Source organism: Dasypus novemcinctus, chromosome 7 (assembly GCF_030445035.2).
Source record: "Dasypus novemcinctus isolate mDasNov1 chromosome 7, mDasNov1.1.hap2, whole genome shotgun sequence".
Lineage (NCBI taxonomy): Eukaryota > Metazoa > Chordata > Mammalia > Cingulata > Dasypodidae > Dasypus > Dasypus novemcinctus.
In genome coordinates, this window is record NC_080679.1 from 42,827,411 (window position 1) to 42,854,441 (window position 27,031).

Here is a 27,031-nt window from a genome sequence, read left to right on the forward strand (position 1 = left end):
CCGCACGCGGCGCTCGGTGGCCCCTGAACCGCCCAGGGCCGGGGGTGGGGCCGGCAGCTCGCCGTGGGCTGCAGTGGCTTTTCTTTCACACACAGGCGTACTTTCCTTACGTGAATGGCTGGGGGTTTGTGTGTGTTTGAGGGCATGGCCACATCTTTTGTCCAGCGTTCGCAAACTCTTCCGCGCTCCGTGACTTAGCCCCTGACTGAGGCGTCGCCGTCTCCGCCGAGTCTCTTGGAGTAAAGCCTCCAGGGGCAGGGCCGCCCCATTGTTTCCAGGGGCCGGAGCCTGCCTCACCGTAGTCCAAAGAACCCAGACGGACCCGCCTTTCCCCGAACCGGAGACCTTGGCCTGCTCGGGTTCGCCTCACTGACTCACACAAAAGCCGGAATTGGAAAGACCACCCCTAAGTTGGTGTGGTGGTTTTGCTCTTATCGGCATCCTACTTTCCTCAAGCACCTATTCCCTTCGCCATGCTTAGCTGGTGACGAATTTTGAACATTTGATAGGATGTGAAGACAGAAAGAAAGCGTTCTTTTAGAATTCTGTAAACCGTGTTGCTGTACGAGCTCGTCTGTCTCTACTGTGCGGTTTACACTTCGAGGGAGGGCCTTGTTCACAGAGCTGGGGACCTTGGGGAGGGGGGCGGTGTTTCAGGGCGTGCGAGAAGAAAGCTGCAGTGGAGAGTTTCTGCCTCAGGGTAGAGAAGGGGGATGAGCCTTCGCACCCCAGGTAATGAGAAGGTCGGGTTGGTACCGCAGCTTCCCTGGATCGGGAAAGGCTATGTTAGTCTGTTTTTTCCGATTTGCAAACGTGATTTGTACCCAGGCGACGAGGCTAGAGTAAGGGGTTGCTCCCGCCGCCCTGCAGCCCTCACATGCCTGCGGGGTCAGGCCGACTTGGGTGGGATAATTGCTGGGCGAGCGGGACGACCGTGACGTGCGTGGCGCCATGATCGGAAGTCTGGGTTTAATACTTCGAGGTGGAAAATTTGCGTAGGAGGGCGATCGTAGAGGTGAAGTGTAGTCCTCCCTTCCCCCACTAAGCAACGAGTTATTCTGAAGGCTTGTTTTGCTGGTCTTTCATTGTAGCTAAGCGCAGTTAAGATACATTCACAGATACGCTCCAAGAAATACTCCTTACTATCTTACCCAAATCCTTTTATATCTCCTTATCTAAACTTGATGTAAACAAATCTCGACATTCCTTAAACTAGTTGCTGTTACACTAAATATCTCCTATAATCGGGGTTGTGGTAATACCAGTCCAAGATTCTCAGGCTTTTTTTTTTACTTCTTTTAAATCTTCTCAGACTCTTTTTAGTTTAAGTATTTTTATACGGTTTACCTTTCAGAAAGAAATGTTTCTGTATGGTAAAAATCCCTTAAAGGAAGGGGGGAAAGGAGCATATGCTTCGATTCATTAGCTTTATTGCTATATTTTTGTTTTGCCCAAAGTCCTAAAATAAGAAAATGGTATTGTTTTACTATTTGGCTTTCAAGAAATGAGACTAGCATTCAGAAAAATAGGATTTTACCATGTTAGAGGTGCAGAAAGTTTATGAATTGGTATAATACTCTTTTTCTTCCTCAACTTGGGATCAAGTATTTGATTATTCAATTTTTATTTGCATAAAATTTTTTCTAAGAAGTATTAAGAACCCTTATACCTGTGTGATAAATTACAGGGAAAAGAGGAAGGGGTCTTAAGAAATTAACATGAAAATGCATATGCCACTGAATTGTAGGAATAATTAGGAATAACGAGAGGATAAGCCACCCTCCCCCCTTTCCTGTTGTTCCTTTCCAGTTGAGAAATGACTGTTCACTCACAGTGAGAAAGAACATCAGAAAAGAACTAAAACCATGCCTTTACAAGTCAAGCTTCTTGAGGACAAGGATTGGCTGGCAGGTGAAGTTTAACATCTGTACTTTTCAGGATGAGCTAGGTTGTAATAACATTCCCTAACTCTCAGAAATTCATTGCAACAAAGATTTTTTTCTCACACATCCTACGTATTGGACACAAGTCAGGAGGGGGCTCATCACAAGTCTGGTTCACCAGGAAGTAGACACTGAAACTTTGAGATTTGTATGCAGGAGGTGTATTGGGTAGTGATCTTAAAAACAGCCCCTATGGGGACTACTGAGAGAAGCAGGATTGAGCAAAAAAAGAGGCTGAACTGCAACATAGTTAAAACAGAGGTTTTAGTCTATATTGCAGGGAGCCCTGTAGCTGGGATGGCCCTTCAGCATTGCTCTAAATTGAGCCTGGGGCCAGGTCTTTATACCCGTCTTCCAAATCAATCAGGCATTGCATGTGGGCTGTACCCAGGGAAGGGAGATGACCTTGGGTGAGAGAGCTCTTTTCAACCCAAAGCAACTCCCAGAGAGGGAAACAGCTGAGAGCTATCAGTCACCATTTCCAACAATTGGGAGAAAGAGTGCTTCAGTTCTAAAGGGTAGATCTGGGGAGCTCATCACAACATCCATTAAATGGACTCTGCTCATTGTAGACACTAAGAGTCCCAAGACTGGTAGAGGCTTCCCAGAGATCCATGCTTTCAAGATTGCCACAGTAAGGATCATGAAATTTAATTACTAGTAGAACAGCGTCTTGCTATTAAAATGCTTCTACTCAGAAGTAATGTGTTTCCCTTTCACTCAGATTTTATTGGCCAAGGAAGTCACTTGGCTAAACCTAACTTCAAGAGAGCAGGAAAGTGTAATCTTACTATTTTACTAGAATATTTGTGACCAGCCTTAATAACCACCATGGTGTCCAAGAATAAATATTCCCCATACTCTAATCACCCAAAGGCCAACAACTAAAAGTGTCTTCTAACATTTGAGGAAATTCTGGGGTAAGGAACCTTGGAATGAGGGGAAGCAACAGAGATATCCAGGTAGGCAGATCAAAAGCCTCTGGGAGGGAGGCGGACTTGGCCCAATGGATAGGGCATCGCCTACCACATGGGAGGTCCGGGGTTCAAACCCCGAGCCTCCTTGACCCGAGTGGAGCTGGCCCATGCGCAGTGCTGATGCGCGCAAGGAGTGCCCTGCCACGCAGTGGCATAGCGGAGTCCCACGCACAAGGAGTGCGCCCCGTAAGGAGAGCCGCCCAGCGTGAAAGAAGTGCAGCGTGAAAGAAGTGGCACCACACACACGGAGAGCTGACACAACAAAAAGAAACACAGATTCCCAGTGCCGCTGATAAGGATAGAAGCGGTCACAGGAGAACATACAGCAAGTAGACACAAAGAGCAGACACCTGGGGGAGGAGAAGGGGAGAGAAATTTAAAAATAAATAAAAAATTTAGAAAAAACCTCTGGGAGACAAATGGACCTTCACTATTTATTAGGATCCCTCATGGATTATATCTTTTCTCCCAAATGAAAGTTGTGCAAAAGCAAATCAAGTCCTGGTCCTAAGAAAGGACTGGGGGGAACTAGGCAAATTATTGGAACAAGAATTAAAATGAGGACTAAGGCAGAATCCCTGTTACATTAATAAGAATACGTGGGAGTTACCTGGGCTCAGACACTGAATACTTCTAAGAACAAACCTTATGATCATAAAGAGGTGGTGCAGAAGAAAACTAGGAGAAAAACTCTTACCTTTAATGGAAAACAACACAGGAGACTAGACGTTAGCACTGGGACACCCTTCAGGGAATAACAGAAGGCTACTTGAAGCTGCTTGGAAACTTTAGGATTTAAATGAGAAATGGGATATTATAGAGTCTCCTTTTGGAAAACCAAGATGTAGTTATAAGGAGAGGGTAAAACCCAGTTGTGAAATACAAGGAAAATGAGATTGGAGATTGACACCCCTGCTACCCTCTGGACCTAAAAGCAACCTAAATCTCTCTCTTTTTCTAAAACATACAAGGAGTTAGAAAAGGGGGGGGGAGGGGAAGCTTTTATTTGGGACCTTAGATCATCCCCTCTCTTTCCTTCCTTTTTTTTTTTTAAAGTTTTATTTTTTATTTATTTCTCTCCCCTCCCCGCCCCCAGTTGTCTGTTCTCTGTGTCCATTCACTGTGTGTCCTTCTTTGTCCACTTGGAGTCTTGTCAGTGGCCCTGGGAATCTGTGTCTCTTTTTGTTGCATCATCTTGCATCAGCTCTCCGTGTGTGTGTGGCGCCATCCTGGGCAGGCTGCACTTTTTTTCGCACAGGGTGGCTCTCCATACAGGGTGCGCTCCTTGTACATGGGGCTCCCCTATGCAGGGGACACTCCTGCGTGGCATGGCACTCCTTATGTGCATCAGCACTGCACGTGGGCTAGCTCCACACAGGTCAGGAAGCCTTGGGTTTGAATCCTGGACTTCCCATGTAGTAGACTGACACTTTATCCATTGAGCCAAATCCGCTTCCCCCTTCCCTTTTTTATTAACATTTTGAAATTGTAGTTAGCCTAGCTTCTGGGGTTATCCTTCCCTTCAAGAACAACATAATAATATGAGCCTCCCATTCTGAGTGATTGACTGTAAGAAGACTCCCCAAGCATTTGAAGGATCCCAGAGAAGGATTTATAGTTTCCACAAATGTACATGATTTGCTCTAAATTTATCTGCTGACATCTCCTGAGAGCTTTTCATTACTAATGCCAGAGTAGATACAGGACCCTCCATTTATTCTCCAAGCTACTCCATGTGTGGCTAAACATTTTACTGAGACTAAGAGTTTGTTTTTGTGTTTTTTTCTAAAAAAAACAAAACTCTGGGAAACGGACTTTGGCCCAGTGGTTAGGGCGTCCGTCTACCACATGGGAGGTCCGCGGTTCAAGCCCCGGGCCTCCTTGACCCGTGTGGAGCTGGCCCATGCGCAGTGCTGATGCGCGCAAGGAGTGCCGTGCTACACAGGGGTGTCCCCCGCGTAGGGGAGCCCCACGCACAAGGAGTGCACCCATAAGGAGAGCCGCCCAGCGCGAAGGAGGGAGCAGCCTGCCGAGGAATGGCGCCGCCCACACTTCCCGTGCGGCTGACGACAACAGAAGCGGACAAAGAAACAAGACGCAGCAAAAAGACACAGAAAACAGACCACCGGGGGAGGGGAGGGGAATTAAATAAATAAAAATAAATCTTTAAAAAAAAAAAAAACTCTTGCCTTTGCCCTGTCCCAGTCCCAGTCCCAGTGCCGGTCCATGTACCTGTTCCTGCTCTCACTGTTTTTCTTCTACCAAGATGGCCACACAAATAAAACCTGGACATTTATAATCTATAACAGGAAATTGTAGTCTGTAAATCAGCCCACTCTATTACTTTTCAGCCCCTTCCTCTCTACCTGGAACTCATGATCTATTATTTGCTCCCATTTCTCTTCCCTCCCTACCTTGATGAATTACTGACCTAACAAAAAAAAAAAAAAAAAGAATTATAACATAGTAAAGGAAATTTTAAAATAGAATATCAGATATCACTGTTCCAGAAGTCCTTGAGTGGTACATTTACCTTCCCAGTGAAATAACACACACCCCTTCAAAGTCTCCATTCTTGCTGACTGGCTGCCAGAGGCTATCGGTAGAGACCCCTGCAGTTCCTTACCACATAGCTTTCTCCATAGACATCCTCACAACATGATAGCTTACTTCTTCAAAGCCAGCGAGGAGAGTCTCTCTCACTCCATTCTCCTAAAAGAGAGTCTTATGTAAAATAATAGGATTGACATCCAATCACCTTTGCCATAATCTATTAGTTAAAAGTAAGTCAGAGGTTCCACTCAATCTCAAAGGGAAGGGATATACAAGAATGTGGATCATTGGGTGGTCAGCTTAGGGTGTGCTCACCACTTACAGATAGACAATATGAGAAGGACAGCTGTTCTACCTTACAAGGATCCATTAGGGAAGACCTGTTTGGAGAAGTGCCACTTGACCTGAGGCTTGAATGATGGGAAAGACCCAATGGCTAGGCAGAGATCTGAAAAAAGAACCTTTGGCTAATGGGAAAGGCCCTGAGGTAATTAGGATAATCTTGGTGTGTCTAAGAAATGAAAAGAGGCCAGTTTATGGGAACATAGGAAATGAAGTTAGAGTACGCGTGTACTAGTAGGCCATAATAAAGATCTGAGTCGTGTGCCTATTTGTTCTCAGGTCTATTCCCTCCTATTTCCTTCTCTGTTCAGGGGTTGACCTCTACAAAACTAAATTTCAAAGACCCCCTTGCCTGTGTCCAGTCAGGTTCGGCCAATGGGAGGCACAAGATAAGTTCAAACTCCTTAGAATGACACAAGGTCCATCATAATTTGGTCCCTGGCTCCCTCTCATTCATTCCTTCATGTGCTAAATGTTCATTGAATGCCTACTGTGTTCTATACAAGGCTACTATGGATACAATGAGCAAAGCAATGTCTCTGCTTTCACAGAGCTCCATAATACCAAAGAATTTATATTCCTCAACCATACATGCCTTTCTGCTTTTGCACTTGCTGTCTTGTCTGTCAGGAATGCCCTTTCCCCCTCTGTCTAATTCTTGTTTATTATTCACGCCCAGTCAGATAATGCTACCTCTAAGATGGTTCCCCTGACCAAATCCCAAATAGAATTAATTATTCCCTCTTTTGCATTACTTCCATACCTTTTAAAGCTTCTAATATTGCGTTGTCACACTATTTTGATTACTTGCTTTCATTTTCTCCTTTACTAGATTATGAACAACTTAAGAAGGGTTATGTCTTGTTCTTTGTTCTATTCACAGCAATAATCACAGTAGCAGGCACATACTATGTACTCAATAAAAAATTGTTGAAATGAATTGAATTGAAATTGTATAGGGGAAGTGGATTTGGCCCAACAGATAGGGTGTCCGCCTATCACATGGGATGTCCAAGGTTCAAACCCAGGGCCTCCTGACCCATGTGATGAGCTGGCCCACACACAGTGCTGATGAGCTCAAGGAGTGACGTGCCATGCAGGGGTATCCCCTGCATAGGGGAGCCTCACGTGCAAGGAATGCACCCCGTAAGGAGAGCTGCCCAGCACAAAAAAAGTGCAGCCTGCCCAGGAATGGCACCACACACACAGAGAGCTGACACAGCAAGATGATGCAACAAAACGAGACATAGATTCCGGGTGCCACTGACAAGAATACAAGCGGACATAGAAGAACACACAACGAATAGACACAGAGAGCAGACAACTGAGGCGGGGGTGGGGGGCAGCTGGAAGGGGAGAGAAATAAATAAAAAATAAATCTTAAAAAAAATAAAATTGTATAGGACTACCCTAGGGTCCTCAGTACTGCCTTAGGGTGAATAGAGATGGTACTGCAATCTTGAAGTACCTAGGTTCTGTGAATCTTCCATTTAACCTAGGAATGGAGTAATTAGGATAAGATGATCTTTACTTCATGACCACAGTCCTTTTTCCTCTGGCTATACTGTTTTTTCAAGTTAGAATCACTATTGATTTAAGACTTCTGTTATTAGACTGTATTAATTCTCTGGACCTAAGTTTTTAAAAAGCAGGAACTCATATGGCAAACATTTACTGATTTAGACTGCCAAGGAAAAGGGCACCTGAGTAAATGAATCATAGAGGCCTAACCTATAGGATACACAAATACTTGATTTAAGGAAGCACAGTGTGTTGAAGTAATCATAAGTTAAATATAATAATGGATTTATAAAAGTACATGAAGTACTTGCCCATTTAAGAGAAAAATTCTTCTTAGGATATTACTCATGTCTTTTAATTGATTTGCTTAGGTAATTTTTTCATAAATAATACATGTATAAACTCCAGCTCAGCCCCGAATACATTTGTTCATATTCTATAATTATATTTTACATGATTAAAGTCTGAAATTATGAGCTTTAAGATTTATGCTGTTTATAGAATATATAAGTTCGAAGGTAAACTATAGGGAGAAGAAGGATAAAGAGTAAGCTCTCCTATAAGAAGTTTGGCCACATTGACATGTGTGGCAGAGACATTGGTACTCCACAGACATATCATTTGTTCCCTAATATTTCTCAGCTCCTTTATGGTTAGTTCTGTGTAATGACCTAAAATAGAAGTGATGTGCTTTACTTCTACCCTGTGATAGTTTGAAGCTTTTTGTGAATCCCAGGAAATCTTGCTGTTAAAATCAATCCATTCCTGTGGGTGTGAGACCTGTTGATTGCATTAGATACAGTTAAGGGACCTTTAATTAGATCACTTTGATTAGATCACTTTAGTGCCTTTGACTGTGCTACATCAGTGAGGCATGACCCATATTGGGTCACTGCACTATTGCTGGGATCTTATATAAACTGAGAACTGGAAGCAGAAACACACAGAGAAAGACAGCCACCATTTTGACCCTGCCATAAGAGAAAGAAGATCACCTGCAGTCACAGAAAGAAAAGAAGCCTGGAGAGACAGAGGAGGTCCTGGAGACCGGAGGCTTTGTATGCTCTAAATCAGCAGAGCACAGAGGCATTAAAAGAGGCCCCCAAGAGGTGAGGCCCACAGAGCAACTCAAAGCTGAAGAGACAAGCCATGCCATGTGCTCGTCACCTACAGCTGAGTTCAGAGAGAAAGTGGCCTGGAGAAGGCAGAGACCCAGACCAAGAGCCCAGGATCTAACCTACAGCTGACCTTTGGCAAGAAAGCATCTCTGATGATGCCTTGATTTGGACATTTTCACAGCCTCAGAACTGTAAACTAATAAATCCCCATTATAAAAAAAAACCACATTTCTGATATTTTTGCATCACACTGAAGCACAGAAAAGCCAGTATTACATTCTGACTATAGAGCCAGTAAAGCACAGAAGAGCCACAGAAGAACACATAAGTTAGTTATAGAAGAGCCAATATTATACTCCAACTTTCCACCACCACAACAACCAAGAAAGCCAAGTGCTCCAGAAAGTACAGCTTAAGATGGAGAAGCCTCTATTAGCATGGGTCCCACATAACTGAGAAGAACCTCTTGAATGAAAAATAAATTTTTATATTAAACAGAGACTGTAGAATTGTTTCTTAGTGAGCATAACCTAGCCTATGTAGACTAATATAACTTGTGTTACTTTTAATAGATAAGTACCCAACTGACAAGACTACAGAAAGGTAACATCTGTGTAAAACTCTAACATTATATCAGTACATTGTTTCAAACTCGGCCATAATTCACTGTTTGCTAAAAGCTGTGGAAAGCAATATATCAGAAAATGGGTTGCCTTTTACAATGAAGGTTTATTAGGTTACAAGCTTACAGTTCTGAGGTCCAGGAAGTATCCAAATCAAGGTATCATCAGGCAATGCTTTCACCCCAAAGACCAGCACATGGGGACATCTGCTGGTCTCTCCTGTATCTTCCAGGTTTTCTTGCTTCAGCTTCTGACTTCTCTCCTGTGTTCCACTGATTTCAGTTCTTTGCTCTAGTAGCTTTTCTTCTTCACTCCTGTGGCTTTTTCCTCTGTTAGTTTCTGGGCTTTTCTCTCCTTCATTGTGACTCCAGTGAGAGATTAAGACCCACCCTTGGTTACACCCTACTGAAGTGATATCAAAAGGAAGGTGCCTGGGAAGCAGAAGTGGCTCAAGCATTTGGGCACCAGCCTACCACATGGGAGGTCCCAGGTTTGATTCCTGGTGCCTCCTAAAGAAGATGAGCAAGACACCAGGCTGGTGCAACCAGCCAGCATGGCCAGCTGATGCAACAAGACAATGTAGCAAGGAGACACAGAGGAAACACAATGAGAGACATGACAAAGCAGGGATCTGAAGTGGCTCAACAGATTGAGCATCTCTTTCCCACATGGGAGACCCCAGGTTCAGGTCCTGGTGCCTCCTAAAGAGAACACGAGCAGACACAGAGAATGCACAACAAATGGACACAGAGAGCAGAGGGCGAGCATAAACATAGCGGCAAGAAATAAATCTTTTTAAAAAAAGAAAGATCCCACCCACAGTAGCTTTACACCCACAGGAATGGGCTAACTCTAAGGACATGATCTTCTCTGGGTTACATAAAAGCTTCAAACTACCACACTCAGAAATGAAAATGATGAAAAAGAATAGCAAAGTATTTTTTCAAACATTACCAGCTCTGTGGAAATAATTGAACTAATGGACATCAAATTGAATAATATAAATATTGTATAAAGATAAATAGAAGGATCTAGAGCACCTGGCCTTAGTAATAAGTGTCAAAGGTACACCAGACACAAGACAAATTACAAAGGCTGGCTACTGTAAGAACATTATTTGAAACAATAGTAGTTAAAAGGGTCAAAGTGAGAAATGGAAGAATTTGAATATGGAATTTGGTAGTTTTGCAGCTTTAGTATTTGGCTATTCACATATTAAGAGAAACATCAAGTTACTACATCAATTCAAGCATTTTTTTTCATAATCAGATACCTATATTTTTAGTGCTGTTAATTGCATTCACAATGTTGAACTATCACCATCACCATTCATTACCTAAACATTTCCATCATTCCAAACTGGAACCCTCTTTATTTTAATCCTACACTTCCCATTCCCTGTCCCCAATCTGTCCTCCAGTAATGTATACTCCAGATTCTGACTTCATTAGCTTATTTTAATTGTATCAAACCACTGAGATTTAAAACAAAAATTGTCCTGTTTTGGAGTCTGGCTTATTCCACTCAACAAGATGTCTTCAAAGTTCATCCATATTGTTGCAAGTATCAGAATTTCATTCCTTTATATGGCTGAACATTATTCTGTTGAATGTATATACCACATTTTTTGTACCTATTCATCAGTTGATGAACACTTGGGTTGCTTCAATTCTTTTGGCAATTGTGAGTAATGCCACTATGAACAACAGTGTGCAAATACCTATTCAAATCCCTGCTTTCAATTTTTTTGAGGGTATATACCTATTATTAATGGGATTGTCAGGTCGTGTGGTAGTTTTATACCAAGCTGTAGCAGTTTGATATGGTTATGAATTCCAAAAATAGATATTGGATTATGTTTGTAATCTGGTCTGTACGTGGGCGTGATTGAGTTATGATTAGGGCTTTGATTGGGCCACATCATTAGGACATTGAGTCCCTGCCCCTTGGTGGGTGGGGATTCACAAATAAAAGGCATGGCAAAAGACAGAGTTAAAGGTTCTTTATGTTGGAGTTTGTCGCTGGTCTTAAGCTGGAACCCCGGGGGTGGGGGTGGGGGGGACAGAGCCATTCACCTAATAGTCTATAGATGATCTTGTGGAAAGAGGCAAAGCCTAGAGAGCCTCGTAGTTTACAGCTGACCTTATAGAGAAAACAGAGGAGCTGAACCCATAGGAACCCAGGAAGCCTGAACCCTCACAGATGTCCGCAGCCATCTTGCTCCAACACGTGAAAATAAACTTTGGTGAGGGAAGTAACTTATGCTTTATGGCCTGGTATCTGTAAGTGCTGATCCAAATAAATACCCCTTATAAAAACCAACCAGTTTCTGGTATCTTGCATCAGTGCCCCTTTGGCTGACTAATATACAGGCTTTCTGAGAAACCACCAAACAGTTCTTCATAGCAGCTGTACCATTTTACATGACCACCAACAATGAATGAGTATTCCTATTTCTCCATATCCTGTCCAACACTTGTTATTTTCTGGTTGTTATTGTGCTTTTTTAAAAATAACAGCCATTCAAGTGGGAGGGAAATGGTATCTTATTGTGGTTTTAATTTGCAATTCCCTGATGGCTGATGATGATGAACATCTTTTCATGTGCTTTCTGGCTGTTTGTATATCTTCTTTGGAGAGATGTCTATTCAAGTCATTTGTCCTTTTTAAAATTGGGTTGTTTGCCTTTTGTTAATAAGTTGAAGGATTTCTTTATATATTCTGGATGTTAAAACTTTATTGGAGGGAAGAGGACTTGGCTCAATGGATAGAGCATCCGCCTACCACATGGGAGGTCCACAGTTCAAACCCAGGGCCTTCTTGACCCATGTGGAGCTGGTCCACACACAGTGCTAATACGGACAAGGAATGCCATGCCACACAGAGGCGTCCCCAACATAGGGGAGCCCCACGCGCAAGGAGTGCGCCCCGTAAGGAGAGTCGCCCAGCACGAAAGAATGTTCAGCCTGCCCAGGAGTGGCACAGCACACACAGAGAGCTGACGCAGCAAGATGACACAACAAAAGACACAGATTCCCGGTTCCACTGACAAGAATAGCAGTGGACACAGAAGAACACACCGCAAATAGACACAGAGAACAGAAAACTGGGGTGAGGGGGTGGGAAGGGGAGAGAAATAAATAAAAAATAAATCTTAAAAAAAAAACAAAAAACTTTATTGGATATGTGATTTCCAAATATTTCTCCCACTGGGTAGTTGTCATTTTACTTTCACAATAAATCCTTTGAGTTACAAAAGTTTTTTATTTTGATGTGGTCCCATTGATCTATATCTTTCATTGCCTGTGCTTTGGGTATAAAGTCTAAGAAACCATTGCCTGAAACAAAGTTCTGAAGTTATGTTTTCTTCTAAGAGTCTGATAGTTCTAGCTATCAAGAGTTTGATAGTTCTAGCTATCAAGACCTATCAAGGTCTTAGCTATTAAGGTCTTTGAGCCATTTTGAGTTGATTTTTATATAAGGTGTGATGTAGGGATCCTCAGTTCTTTTGCAAATAGAGATCCAGTTTTCCCAGCACCGTTAGTTGAAGAAACTATTCTTTCCCAATTGAGGAGTCTTTGCCACTTTGTAAAAAATCCAGTTGCCAAAAATGTGGGGATTGATTTCTGAATTCTCAACTCTATTCCATTGGTCTATATGTCTGTCATTGTTCCAGTGCTGTTTTGATCACTGTGGCTTTGTGATTAGCAAGTGTTAGACCTCTAACTTCATTCTTTTTCAAGATGGCTTTAGCTATTGGGGACTGTAGCAGTTTGATATAATTGGTGAATTCCAAAAAGAAATATTGGATTATGCTTGTAATCTGATCTGTACCTGGGCATGATTGAGTTATGATTAGGGCATTGCGCCCCCACCCCTTGGTGGGTGGAGATTCACAGATAAAAGGCATGGCAAAGAACAGAGTTGGAGATTTCTGATGTTAGAGTTTGATGCTGAAGACCTGGGAAGTCAGCACCCAGAAGAAAGAGAAGCCAGCACGAGGAAGGAAGGAACCTTGAACCCAGAGAAAAGCAAGCCCCAGAAATGTAGGAACCCAGGAAGCCTGAGCCCTCACAGATGTCGGCAGCCATCTTGCTCCGAAGAGACTGGTGAGGGAAGTAACTTATGTTTTATGGCATGGTATCTGTAAGCTCCTACCCCAAATAAATGCCCTTTATAAAAACCAACCAGTTTCTGGTATTTTGCATCAGCACCCCTTTGGCTGACTACTACAGGGACCCCTTACCTTTCCATATAAATTTAATGATTGGCTTTTCTATTTCTGCACAGAAAGTTGTTGGAATTTTTATTGGAATTGCATTGAATCTAGAAATTGCTTTGGGTAGTATTGGCTTCTTGATGCTATTTAGTCATCAAATCAATGAATACAGAATGTCCTTCCATTTATTTAGGTCTTCTTTAATTTCTTTTAACAATGTCTTATAGATTTCTGAGTACAAGTCCTCTACATCATTGTTATATGGATGCCCTTTTCCTGATGAGGAAGTTTCTTTCTATTCTTAGGGTTCTAAGTGTTTTTATTAAGAAAGGGTGCTGTATTTTGTCAAATGCCTTTTCTGAATTAAATGAAATGATCATGTAGTCATTTTTTCCTTCATCTTGTTAATGTAGTGTATTACATTAATCAATTTTCTTATGTTGAATCACCCTTGCATACAAGGGATAAATCTCACTTTATCATGTTTGTGGCAGTTTGATATTACTTATAAATTTTTTTAAAAAAGAGGTATTGATTACATTTGTAAACTGGTCTGTTCTGGGCATGATAACCCTTCAAATGTATTAGATTCAACTGAGTCATCTGATTAAATTATGTTAAAATTGGGGTTTTGATTTAACCATGTCTTTAGAGGGCGACTTGGTGCCAGGTCCCAGCCCCCTTGGGCTGATAAAACAGACTCTCACATGGAAGTAGACACACAGAAAAATAACACAGTGGAATAGGGACAGCTTATCAGACATGGCAGAGGCCTCAGAAAAAGAGATGAGCCTGATAGTCTACAACTGACCTTGTGAAGAGAACAGAGCTGCAGACTCCAGAAAGAAACAAGCCCCAGAGAAAGAGATGAGCCTTATGCCAACCTATAGCTGAGATCAGAAGAAGCTGGGACCATGAAGCCTTAAGAGGAAGAAGGAAGGCTGAACCCTTGCAGATGACACCTGCCATCTTCCTTTAACACATGGCAACAGACTTTGGCTGAGGAAGTACCTCTTATGGTACCCTGAGTTGGACTTTTTAGGGCCTTGTGACTGTAAACTTCTATTCCAAATAAATACCCTTTATAAAAGCCAACAGATTTCTGGTACTTTACATCAGTACTCCTTTGGCTGACTAAAGCAATGGCATATAATTTTTTAAAATGTGCTGTTGAATTCAGTTTGCTAGTGTTTCGTTGAGGATTTTTGCATGTATATTCACAAGAGATATTGGCCCATAGTTTTCTTTTCTTGTGATATCTCTACGTGCCTTTGTTATGAGGGTGATGTTGGCCTTGTAGAATGAGTTAGGGAGTGTTCCTTCTTCAATTTTTTGGAAGCATTTGAGCAGAATTGAAGTTAAGTCTTCATGGAATGTTTGGTAGAATTCCCCTGTGAAACTATCTAGTCCTGGAATTTTCTTTGTTGGGAGGTTTTTGATTACTGATTTAATCTCTTTACTAGAAATAGTTTGTGGAGATCTTCTATTTCTATTTCTTTTTGATTCAATGTAGGTAGTTTATATGTTTCTAAGAATTTGTCTAGTTCATGTAGGTTATCTAATTTATTGGCATACAGTTGTTCATAGTATCCTTTTATGTCCTTTTTTTTCCATTGTGGTCAGTAGTAATATCCCCTTTTCATTTCCTCCCTCCCCCCCACGAGATGGCTCCCTCATCAATCTGCTTGTTGTTTCCACTCATTGTCTGCTCACTGTGTCTGTTTGTGGTCTGCTTGTTGTGTCTACTTGTGTTCTTTAGGAGGCTCTGGGAACTAAACCTGGGACCTCCCATATGGAAGATGGGTGACCAACTGTTGAGCCACATCTGCTCACTTCCTTCTCATTTCTGATTTTCCTTTATTTTGTATCCTCTTTTTTTCTTTGTCAGTCTACCTAAAGTTTGTCAATCTTTTTTATCTTTTCAAAGAACCAAGTTTTTAAAAATTCTGTCATTTTTTTGTTTTCTATTTCATTAATCTCTGTCCTCATCTTCGTTATTTCCTTTCTTCTCCTCACTTTGGGGTTAGTTTTCTCTTCCTTTTCTATTTTTTCCAATTTTGAGGTTAGGTCTATGGTTTGGTCTTTTTTCTATTTTAATGTAAGCATTCAGAGCTATAAATTTCCCTGTCAGAACAGCCTCCACTGCATCCCATTAGTTTTGATATGTTGTATTTTCATTTTCATTTGCCTCAAGATATTTTCTAATTTTGCTTCAGACTTTCTCTTTAATCCATTAGTTGTTTAAAAGCATGTTGCTTAATTTCCACATATTTGTGAATTTTCCCTTTCTCCCTCTGTTAATGATTTCTAGCTCCATTCCATTGTAGTCAGAGTATACATTGTATGATTTCAATATTTTTGTATTTATTGAGATTTGTTTTATAACCCAACATATGGTCTATTCTGTAAAATGATCCATGTACACTTAGGAAGAATGTGTGTTCTGTTTTTGTTGGATGAAGTATTTTATATATGTCTGTTAGGTCTAATTGCTTTAGTGTATCATTCAAGTCCTGTACTGCCTTATTGATCTTCTGACTAGATGTTCTACCTATTTTTGAGAATGGTGTGTTAAAGTTTTCTACTATTAATGTAGAACTGCCAATTTCTCATTTCAAATCTTTCAGTATTTGCCTCATATATTTTAGGACTGTGCTGTTAGGCACATATATTTATTTATTTATTTTATTTTTTTTTTTTTAAAGATTTATTTATTTATTTAATTTCCCCCCCATCCCCTGGTTGTCTGTTCTTGGTGTCCATTTGCTGCGTCTTGTTTCTTTGATCCGCTTCTGTTGTCGTCAGCGGCACGGGAAGTGTGGGCGGCGCCATTCCTGGGCAGGCTGCTCTTTCTTTTCACGCTGGGCGGCTTTCCTCACGGGCGCACTCCTTGCGCATGGGGCTCCCCCACGCGGGGGACACCCTTGCGTGGCACGGCACTCCTTGCGCGCATCAGCGCTGCGCATGGCCAGCTCCACACGGGTCAAGGAGGTCCGGGGTTTGAACCGCGGACCTCCCATATGGTAGACGGACGCCCTAACCACTGGGCCAAAGTCTGTTTCCCTGGCACATATATTTATAATTGTTACATCTTCCTGTTGAATTGTCCCCTTTATCAGTACATAATGACCTTCTTTGTCTTTCATAATTGTTTTTGACAAAGTTTATTTTATCTAATATTAGTATAATGGCCCCAGTTCTCTTTTGGTTACTGCTTGTGTAGGAGTTTGATATGATTTATGAATTCCAAAAATAGATATAGGATTATGTTTGTAAACTGGTCTGTACCTGGGCATGATTAAATTATGATTAGGGCTTTAATTGGGCTACATCAATAGGATGTTGAGTCCCTGCCCCCTTGGTGGGCGGGCACTCACAGATAAAACTATACAGCAAAGCAGAAGAGTTAGTTGGAGTTTTGATATTGGAGTCTTGATGCTGGAGTTTTGAGCTGGAGCCAAAGAAATAAGCACACAGAGGAGCAGAGCAGCTGAGCCTGGAGAGAATTAAGCCCCAAGGTGAGAGACAGAGCTGGTCACCTGATAGCCTAAAGCTGGTCTTGTAGAGAGAGGCAAAGCCTCAAGAGCCTCATAGTCTACAGCTGACCTTGTAGAGAAAACAGAGAAGCTGAGCCTGAAGAGAAATGAGCCCCAGGAAGAGAGGAACTCAGAAAACTTGAGCCCTGTCAACTATCTTGCCCCAACACATGAAAATACACTTTGGTGAGGGAAGTAATTTATGCTTTATGGCCTTTATCAAAACCAACCTATTTCTGGTATTTTGCATCAGCATCTCTTTGGCTGACTAATACAGCTTGCATGGTATATTTTTCCCCATCTTTCACCTTCAACCTACTTTTATCTTTGACTTTAAGGTGAGTCTTTTGCAGACAGCATGGAATTGGGTTGTGCTTTTTTATCCATTCTGCCAATCTCTGCCTTTTGACTAGAGAGTTTAATCCATTTATATGTAAATTAGCTACTGATAATATGGGACTTTCTTCTGCCATTTTGCTATTTAACCTTTGTAAGTCTTATACCTTTTTTGTCCCTTACTTCCATAAATGCCTACTTTTTATTTATTTGCTTTTATCTATTGCACCATATTAAGTGTCTTCTCATTTCTATCTAGACATATTTTTCATTTGGATTAAAATTTAACATCCTAAATATATAAAAATCATATTTGGTTTGATACCAGCTTAATTTCAATAGCATGCAAAGATACTTTTTCTATACCCTTCTGTCCCCCCACCATTTTTATTTACTTGTTACCACTTATATCTTTGTATATTGTATGTCCAAAAACATAGCTTTATCATTACTTTTTATGCATTTGCACTTGAGCACATGTAGGAAGAAGTGGAGTTACATATTAAACAATATAATACAATTATACTGACATTTAAATTACCTAAATGGTTACTTTTACCAGATTTCTTCATTTCTATATAGTGCATTGCTTGTAGGGCAGATCTAGTATTGATGAACTCCCTCAGCTTTTCTTTATTTGAGAATATCTTCATCTCCCCCTCATTTCTCAAAGAGAGTCTCACCAGATATAAAATTCTTGGCTGGCAGTTGTCCTTACAGCACTTTAAATATTTCAGCCCACTGCCTTCTTGCCTCCATGGTTTCTGATAAGAAGTTAGCACTCAGTCTAATTGGGACTCTCTTGTATGTAACAATTTGCTTTTCTCTTGCAGCTTCCAGAACTCTCTCCTTGTCCTTTACATTTCACGGTATAATCAGTATATGACAGGGGGTATTTTTCTTCATGTTTATCCTGTTTGTTGTTCTCCGAACTTCTTGGATGTGCATATTCATGTCTTTTGCTAAGTTTGGGAAGTTCTCTGTCATTATTTCTTTGAATATTCCTTCTGCCATTTTCTTTCTTTCTTCTCCATCTGGGACTCCCATAATGCAGATATTGGTATACATTAGGCTATTTTTGCTTTTAATATTTCTTTTTTTTTCCTGCTCTTTAGTCTGACTCATTTTAAGTGTCCTGTCTTCAAGTTCACTGATTCTTTCTTCTGCCAGCTCAAATCTGCTATTGAAACCCTCCTGGGAATTTTTCATTTCAGTTATGGTGGTTTTAAACTCCAATAATTCTGTTTGGTTCCTTTATCAATTTTCTATCTCTTTACTTAGACTCACATATTGCTCATTCACTATTTTCCTGATGTCCTTTAGTTCTTTCTCTGTACTTTACTTCATCTCCTTGAGCATTTTTAAGATCTTTTTTTAAAGGCTTTGTTTGGTATATCTATATTCTTATCTTCTTTCTTGGCGTTTTCTGTATTTTTTTTCCTATTTCTTTAGATGGGCCATCATTTTTTGTTTCTTTGCTCTTGTTGCACACTGTACACCTTAATATTTTAAATTGCTAACTCTGGGTTTTAATCCTTGAGATGTCTGTTTCTTGGTTTGTAACCAGCTGGTGATAAGATAGAGCTTTGCTTGAGCTTCAACTCTCCTATCAGGAAGGTGTACTCAAGGCAAAGGCACTATGAAGGGTTTTTCCTGTCTTCTGGGAATTTTTCTTGTCCTGGGCCTTTGCTTTTTAGTTGTTTTGGATTTCCCCTGTTAACAGGAGTTTGGTTGTCCCCACTGTTTCCCAGGAGATAGACCACCCTCTTCTGGGTGTTTGAAGCCAGTAGATTTTTGTCCCAGACTGTTGACTCTATAGTTTTATGTACTTCTTTCATTGTTTCAAGCTTCATTGCCTAGGGGTACAAATTCTGGCAGAAGTGGCACCCAGAGAGGGCATTCCCAGTCAGTTTTCCCAACCAAAACAGGGCCAGGAACCCACAAAGTGGGTGCAGAATGGCTCCAAAGTGCCCCAGGGAGAGGATCAAGAAGGGATCAAGAGCTTCTCCAATGGCTCCCCAAAGTTGAGCTTTCCTTGCTTGCCCAGCAAATGCAGCCCTTCAGCAGCCTTGAGGAAGCACTGCAAGATTTTTAAAAATTTCTCTCCCCTCCCCCCCCAATTGTCTGCTCTCCGTATCCACTAGCTGTGTGTTCTTCTGTGACTGCTTTTATCCTTATCAGCAGCACCAGGAATCTGTTTCTCTTTTTGTTGAGTCATTTTGTCATGTCAGCTCTCCATGTATGTGGCGCCATTCTGGGGCAGGTTGCACTTTCTTTCGTGCTGGGCAGCTCTCCTTACGGGCGCACTCATGTGCATGGGGCTCCCCTATGTGGGGGACACCCACGTGTGGCAGGGCACTCCTTGAGGCATCAGTACTGCATATGGGCCAGCTCCACACGGGTTAAGGAGGCCCGGGGTTTGAACCACGGACCTCCCATGTGGTAGGCAGATGCCCTATCCATTGGGCCAAGTCCGCTTCCCAGCAAGTTTAAATTCCTACCACCTGCACCCCTGTTCAGGGAGGGTTGAAACAATGGCTAATGCTGCCTTTGTTTAGAGTGGGTTGAAACAATAGTTGCCCTCAAAGTCAGGTCCACAAGGATCCAAATTTGCTAATCGAGAGCTGTGATCAGCAATTAGCTGTGCCTACCACTGTTCTTGGAGAAAAGGATTTTTATGTCCCTTTCTGTCACCAGCAAACTAGCCCAGAACTGTACACCATGGCAGCCTGCTGCAAGTGTGGGGGATGAGAACTGGTAGCCACTAAGCAGAGAGAACATTTTACTGATTTTTACTGTAATTTATCAGCATCTTTCCTTGATGCTATACAGAGTTTACCTGGCCTTTGGAGTTTCAAAATAATTGTTTCAGACAGTTCCTGCCTGTTTAATAGTTGTTTTTTTGGGAGGACTGAGTCCTGGAGAGCTCCCTACTCCACCATCTTCCCCAGAACATCCTGAATCATATAATCTTGTTCCCTTTCAAGTATTTTTTTTTAACCAAGGAAGAATGCCAAAATTCAGCATCTATAGTACAGCTCTTTGTCAGGAAATGAGGAATCAGGTGTGGAGGGGGAAGAAATACAAAACCAGGAAACCAAAGTTTTAAGAACAGTTGTACTATTTACTCTGTGGCTTTGAGCAAATCATTCTACTTCTGTAGCCCTCAATTCTTCATCTATAAAATAAGAAGTTTGCACTAAACATCTCTAAGTTTAATCTTTTTTTTTTAAAGATTTATTTATATATTTACCGCCTTCCCCTTCTCCTTGCCTGCTGTTTTTGCTGTCTGTGTTGTCTTCTTTTCTCATTTTCTCTCCTCTAGAATTCATCAGGATTCAATCCTGGAGACCTCTGATGCGGAGAAAGATTCCCTGTCATTTGTGCCACCTCTGTTCCTGGTTTCTGTTGCACTTCACTGTGACTCTCCCCTTGTCTCTCTTTTGATGCATCATCCTCTCACTGCATGACTCACTTGCACGAGGCACTGGCTCATAACATGAGCACTCGCATGGACACTGACTCACCATGCAGGCACTCGTGCAGGCACTGGCTTGCCACCCAGGAATGCTTTCTCTTCTTCTTTTTCACCAGGGGACCCCAGAGATCAAACCCAGGACCTCCCATATGATAGACGGAAGCTCTATCACTTGAGCCACACCTTCTTCCCTCTAGATTTAATCTTTAAAGCTCTATTATTTATTTACACAAACTAATGCTCTATATTAAGAAACTCTTATATAAAGATAGGTTTTCATTTTTACGGTAAAGGACACAAGTTGAAAACAGAAATACTTGAGAAAATGTCTTTCTATGTAATTCCTTTATATTGGGATAAGTGTAGTGATTCTTTGTTTTAAATTATTTCAATAAATAGTTGGGGCTCTTCAGATAATTTTGAGTTCTGAACCATTCAATTTTAGAGAGAAGAAACAATAATTTTTTACATTCTTCTTTAAAAAAAAAAAAGATTTATTTATTTATTTATTTCTCTCCCCTTACCCCCGCCACCCCAGTTGTCTGTTCTCTGTGTCTATTTGCTGCATCTTCTTTGTCTGCTTCTGTTGTTGTCAGTGGCATGGGAATCTGTGTTTCTTTTTGTTGTGTCATCTTGTTGTGTCAGCTCTCCCTGTGTGTGGCGCCATTCCTGGGCAGGCTGAACCTTCTTTTGCACTGCGCGGCTCACCTTAGGGGGCGCACTCCTTGCGCGTGGGGCTCCCCTATGCAGGGGACACCCCTGCATGGCAGGGCACTCCTTGCACATCAGCACTGCGCATGGGCCAGCTCCACACGGGTCAAGGGGGCCCGGAGTTTGAACTGCGGACCTCCCATGTGGTAGATGGACTCCCTAACTGCTGGGCCAAGTCCGCGGCCACATTTTTCTTCTTGATGTGTCATAATTCCCATTGTTCATAGCCAGAAGATAGAAGCAAGAGATTTTTCCATTTTAACATGGCTCCCAATATGTGATCAGTTTGTAGGAGTTGCCTTTATGACTTCCTTTTTTTTTTTTTAATTTATTATTTTTTTATTGACTTTGTAATAATATTACATTAAAAATATATATGTGAGGTCCCATTCAACCCCACCCCCCCACCCCACCTCTCCCCCCCCCCCCCCAGCAACACTCCCTCCCATCATCATGACACATCCATTGGATTTGGTAAGTACATCTTTGGGCACCTCTGCACCTCATAGTCAATGGTCCACATCATGGCCCATACTCTCCCCCATTCCATCCAGTGGGCCCTGTGAGGATATACAATGTCCGGTGATTGCCTCTGAAGCACCATCCAGGGCAGCTCCATGTCCCAAAGACGCCTCCACCTCTCATCTCTTCCTGCCTTTCCCCATACCCATCAGCCACCATGTCCACTTTTCCCAATCCAATGCCACCTCTTCTATGTGGACATTGGATTGGTTGTGTCCATTGCACCTCTATGTCAAGAGGAGGCTCAGATTCCACATGGATGCTGGATGCAATCCTCCCACTTTCAGTTGTAATCACTCTAGGCTCCATGGTGTGGTGGTTGTCCTTCTTCAACTCCATCTTAGCTGAGTGTGGTAAGTCCAGTAAATCAGATTGTAGGTGCTGGAGTCTGTTGAGGCTCAGGACCTGGCTATCACATTGTCAGTCCAGAGATTCAAATCCCCTAAATATATCTTAAACCCCAACATTAACTGCACCTCCAGCACATTAGCATGAAAGTCTTATGAAGGAAGATCCCATCTGAGTCCAGGTTCATCACACATAAACACCATTTCCAAAGAGGGGCCATCTGACCTGGTAGTTAACCCCATCGGCCATGACCATATGACTTCCTAAAGTTATGATTCATACCTTACAACTAATTCAGAAATACTGTAACTTAGATCAAAGTTGTAACTCAGTCAAAAAGCATTTAGTGAATTCCTTCTGGGTATGGAACATTTTACAAATGCTATACAGTATTAATTTGAAAACTCTTTGTATATCAGTATCATGAGCATAACAGTTATTTAATCATATTATTACAGAAGTGATTTTAAAAATGAGGTATTTTCCCCTAATTATCTCATGTACAGTTGCTTAATAAGTAAAAATCTTATTCTCCCAGAAATATTTATAATATCAGAGAGCAGTGACTAAATCATAAACTATCACATACCAAGAAAATGTGCAATAGATAGTCACTGACGTTAAAAGTCAACCAACTGAGGACACAAAACAAGGCAAATATTTGATCCTGGATAGACTTGTTTGTATCTTGAGGATTAGAAAAATATTCATTATGAGTTTCTACTGAGCATTTTACAAATGTTTGACACTTTTTTTTAATACTTTTTCCACTTATTAAGTATGTCTGCATTTTTCTAACATAGATGCTGAGGCCATTGCATAAGCAGTTGAAATGTACTGAAATTAGTAAACAAGACAGTCTTATGGCCTTGTATTCTAGTTTTTCTGGCTTTTGATGAATATTTATCTGGCCCTTCATAATGACCTCCAAAGAAGTTCACTGAACTATCAGCTTACAAAAATTACACAAATCAAAAGCAGCTGAAGCTACTGTATTACCCCCTCTTACAGCCTTCACCCTGTAGAAGATAAGTACTTATCATTCTTTTAAAAAGCCCGTGAAATACAGAAATATACACATCAAAATCTATCATCTTTGTCTTTCTGAACCTAGAATTTCCATAAAATGTTGATTTAATATTTAGAGCTAATTTTTTTTAATTTTCCAAACCCAAAATTAATCATGATTTAAAATTTGTACCACTTCCACTTGAATGTATTCTTTTTTCCTTGAAATAAAAGATCAATTTAAATCCCGTTTTGCTATAAGGATACGAAATTTAGGCTAAACCTTTTGTCTCAATTTGGTCTCAAAATATTCAAAAAAGCAAGAAGATGTCCAGCTCTTTTTTGTTGTTGTTATTTTTATTATTTTATACAATATAAAATTTCCCATTTTAACTGCTTTCAATTATGCAATTCAGTTGTGTTAATTACATTCACAATGTTATGTTACCATCAACACTGTCACCCCTCACTTTTTTTAAGAAGAGAAATACAAACATTAGTTACAAAGATAATAATTAAAAAGAGGCTGGTCATCTTAGGGCATGTAGCAGTTTAATATGGTTATGAATTCCAAAAATAGATATTGGATTATGTTTGTAATCTAGTCTGTACCTGGGCATGATTAAGTTATCAGTAGAGCTTTGATTGGGCCACATCATTAGGGCCTTGAGTACCCACCCCTTGGTGGTTGGGGACTCACAGATAAAAGACATGGGAAAGGACAGAGTTGGGGGGTTTTTGATGTTGGAGTTTGATGCGGAAGCCTTAAGTTGCAGCTCCAGAAAGTAAGCACACAGAGGAAGGAGAAGCAAGCCCCAGGAAGGGAGGAACCAAGGAAGCCTGAACCCTCGCAGATGTCGGCAGCCATCTTGCTCCAACACGTGAAAACAGACTTTGGTGAGGGAAGTAACTTATGCTTTATGGCCTGGTATCTGTAAGCTCCTACTCCACATAAATACCCTTTATAAAAACCAACTGATTTCAGGTATTTTGCATCAACACCCCTTTGGCTGACTAATACAGGGCACATCCCTGTTTCATCCAGAATGAGGCGTACAGTAAGTATCTCTTGTATCTTTAATATTCATTTGCTTTACAAGCATCTACTCTCTCACTGATTTCTCATTAGGGGATTGTGTTACATTATATAATTCTGATATTATTCATTGTTTCAGTGTATATCTGCTACTATACAGAAATAGGCCCTTACATATATTCTTCTTAAAGCACAAAAGAGAAAAATGGAGTTACCAGATTTGTGGGGGGGGTTCCTCCCTCTTTCAACTATTACAGAAAAATCTTTCCAAATACCAAAAAATGAATACCCTTTAGGAAAATGCACCAAATACAAACTATTCCTAGAATGGTTTCACAGCTAAGGATTACTCATATGCATTCTGTTTGCCAAGTTTTTATGTAGAACATCTGTGAGAAATCTTATTTGCCATTATCTCGCCTTCCTACCTCGCCCTATATGGATTTTTTTCCTCTTGGACACAAAATTTTAGTAAGAGAACAAGGAGAAAGGAGAGAAGTTGATGACGTGATTAGTCTAAGTAACAGTTTCTTGTGAAAGGGCTAAACCTGATCAACATTGCATTTCCAGTTGTCTGTTACCTCACTCATCTTATGTAACTAAGAATAATCCTACAGGATGAAGCCTAACTCCTTACCTTTATGAATAAAGGTCTTCTTAATCTTTCCAGTTTTTTCCCTTCTACTCCTAGAGTCCAGCCACAGTGAACCTCTGACAGTTCTCTGAACATACCAGACCCTTTCCAAAATTTTACCTTCTTTTTAATTAAAGGGGGGCAGGTGAGTATCATTTTCTACATACTATTCCCTCCACCTTCAATGCCTTTCCCTAACCCTTCTTTACCAAGCCATTTCCTATATTTTCTTCAAAGCTCAGCATAATTGTCACCTCCTGAGCTAAGCATCCTCCAATTCCTTAAACAGTATTAGTTGCCTTGTCTTCTCTGTTCTCAAAGAATTTGTTTACAAGTTTGGGGTAATGTAGCATTCCTTTTCTATTTTTATTGCCCCTGGTGTTGATTTGGAGGTGGGTATGTGGTGGGATTATAGGTGATTTTTAAATTTTTTTTAATGAATACATTCTTTTTTTTTTTTTTTTTTTTTTTTCAGGTACTGGGGCCAAGGATTGAACCCAGGACCTCCTAAGTAGGAAAACGACGCTCAACCACTGAGCCACATTGACTCCCTATGGATGATTTTTTTTTTCTCCCCTTGCTCCCCCCACCCAGTTGTCTGCTTTCTGTGTCCATCCACTGTGCATTCCTCGGTGTCCGCTTATATTCTTGTCAGTGGCACCGGAAATCTGTGTCTCTTTTTCTTAAGTCATCTTGCTGCATTAGCTCTCCATGAGTGCCGTGCACTTTTTTCGTGCGGGGCGGCTCTCATTATGGGGTACATTCCTTGCACATGGGGCTCCCCTATGCAGGGGACACCCCTTTGAGGCACAGCACTCCTTGCATGCATCAGTACTGCATGTGGGCCAGCTTCACCACACGTGTCAGGAGGCCCTGGGTTTGAATCCTGGGCCTCCCATATGGAGGTGGATGCTCTATCCATTGAGCCAAAGCCACTTCCCTTCCCTGGATGATTTTTAATTTCCTTTTCACCTTTATACTTTTCTATATATTTTACAAATCCCTACAATGTACTATATTTGTAATCAGAAAAAAATAAATATTATTTCAGAATCATAGTTCAGGTTAAGGAAAATAAAAAACAAGTGGTCTTTGGTATCCCAGAACCAAAACAAAGCAAAACAAACCTCAAGGTAAGGATGCAAAAAATTGAGCCAACTCTGGTCATTGTGAAAAACAACAACAAATTACTTCACAGGCGACACTATCATCATTACCACATCTTTATGTTTACTAAGCCTTCTAAATATAATAATATATTCTATTACATATGAAAAAGTAACCTTTATTACAGGTTAGATTTGTGACTTTTTTTTTCTTATTTGGTTATATTGTATCATTCATGTAAACCTTCTCAAGCCTTCTGTGGAATAGAAAGAATATATATAAGCAGTTCTGGCAGCAGAATTTTGACTGTGCCAGTCAGATGAGTTCCACCAGAGCTACAGATTTAGCTAGAATGAAAATGCTTCCATAAAGCAAGATCTTATGAAGACAGGCAAAACGGCTGACCAAGTGGCTGAAACCATAGCGTGAAAGAGCTCATATATGCAGTCAATGCAAACAGGTTTATATGCAACAGACATAAATCATAGGTACAAGGTTCTGATATTTATTTTCATTTTCTTTTCTTTATAGAACTGGTGAAAACCCTTAGCCATAAACAGCTGAGTTGTGTTTTCTGTTTTAATTTCTCTCCTTGTACAGTCCAAGTGCTGATTTTCTTTGATGAATCCTATTCTTGCACCATGCAGGTCTGGCTGGGATATAATGTGGCTTCTAGTATGAACACAAAGAAGAGATAAAAGGGGGGCAAGGGGTTGCCTTTGGTTGGGGCTTTGCGGGTTTGAGGGTGGCTGGGGAGGGACGGATGGGTAACATTGTCCAAAAGTGGGGGGAGGGAGGGGTAGCATACGAACACAGGAGAGGGTCAGGTGTTGGTGGAGAGTAAAATGCTGAGAAAATCATATCAAAATATAATAAAGAGGGTTACCTGTTTAGAATGCTCGGAGGGGAGGGTCTGATGCAGGACGGGCTCCTGGGGAATGTCTAAATGCTCATTCTGCCAGAGTGGGTGACACCATGGGGTAGAAACCCAAGTAGTGAGAGTGGGGGTGGACCCACAT

The 27,031-nt window shown here is 41.1% G+C and overlaps 1 long non-coding RNA gene across 2 annotated transcripts; it reads left to right on the forward strand.

Moving 5' to 3' along the window:
• Positions 1 to 11: 11 nt before the first annotated feature.
• On the forward strand, positions 12 to 26,719 carry LOC131279154 (uncharacterized). 2 transcript variants are annotated; one of them, XR_011649232.1, is made up of 4 exons: positions 12 to 732; positions 24,006 to 24,293; positions 24,963 to 25,050; positions 25,381 to 26,719. It is a non-coding gene; the product is annotated as an uncharacterized lncRNA (long non-coding RNA). The 2 variants fall into 2 exon arrangements; XR_009186502.2 differs by having other exon boundaries at positions 24,006 to 25,050.
• The last annotated feature ends 312 nt before the right edge of the window (positions 26,720 to 27,031 follow it).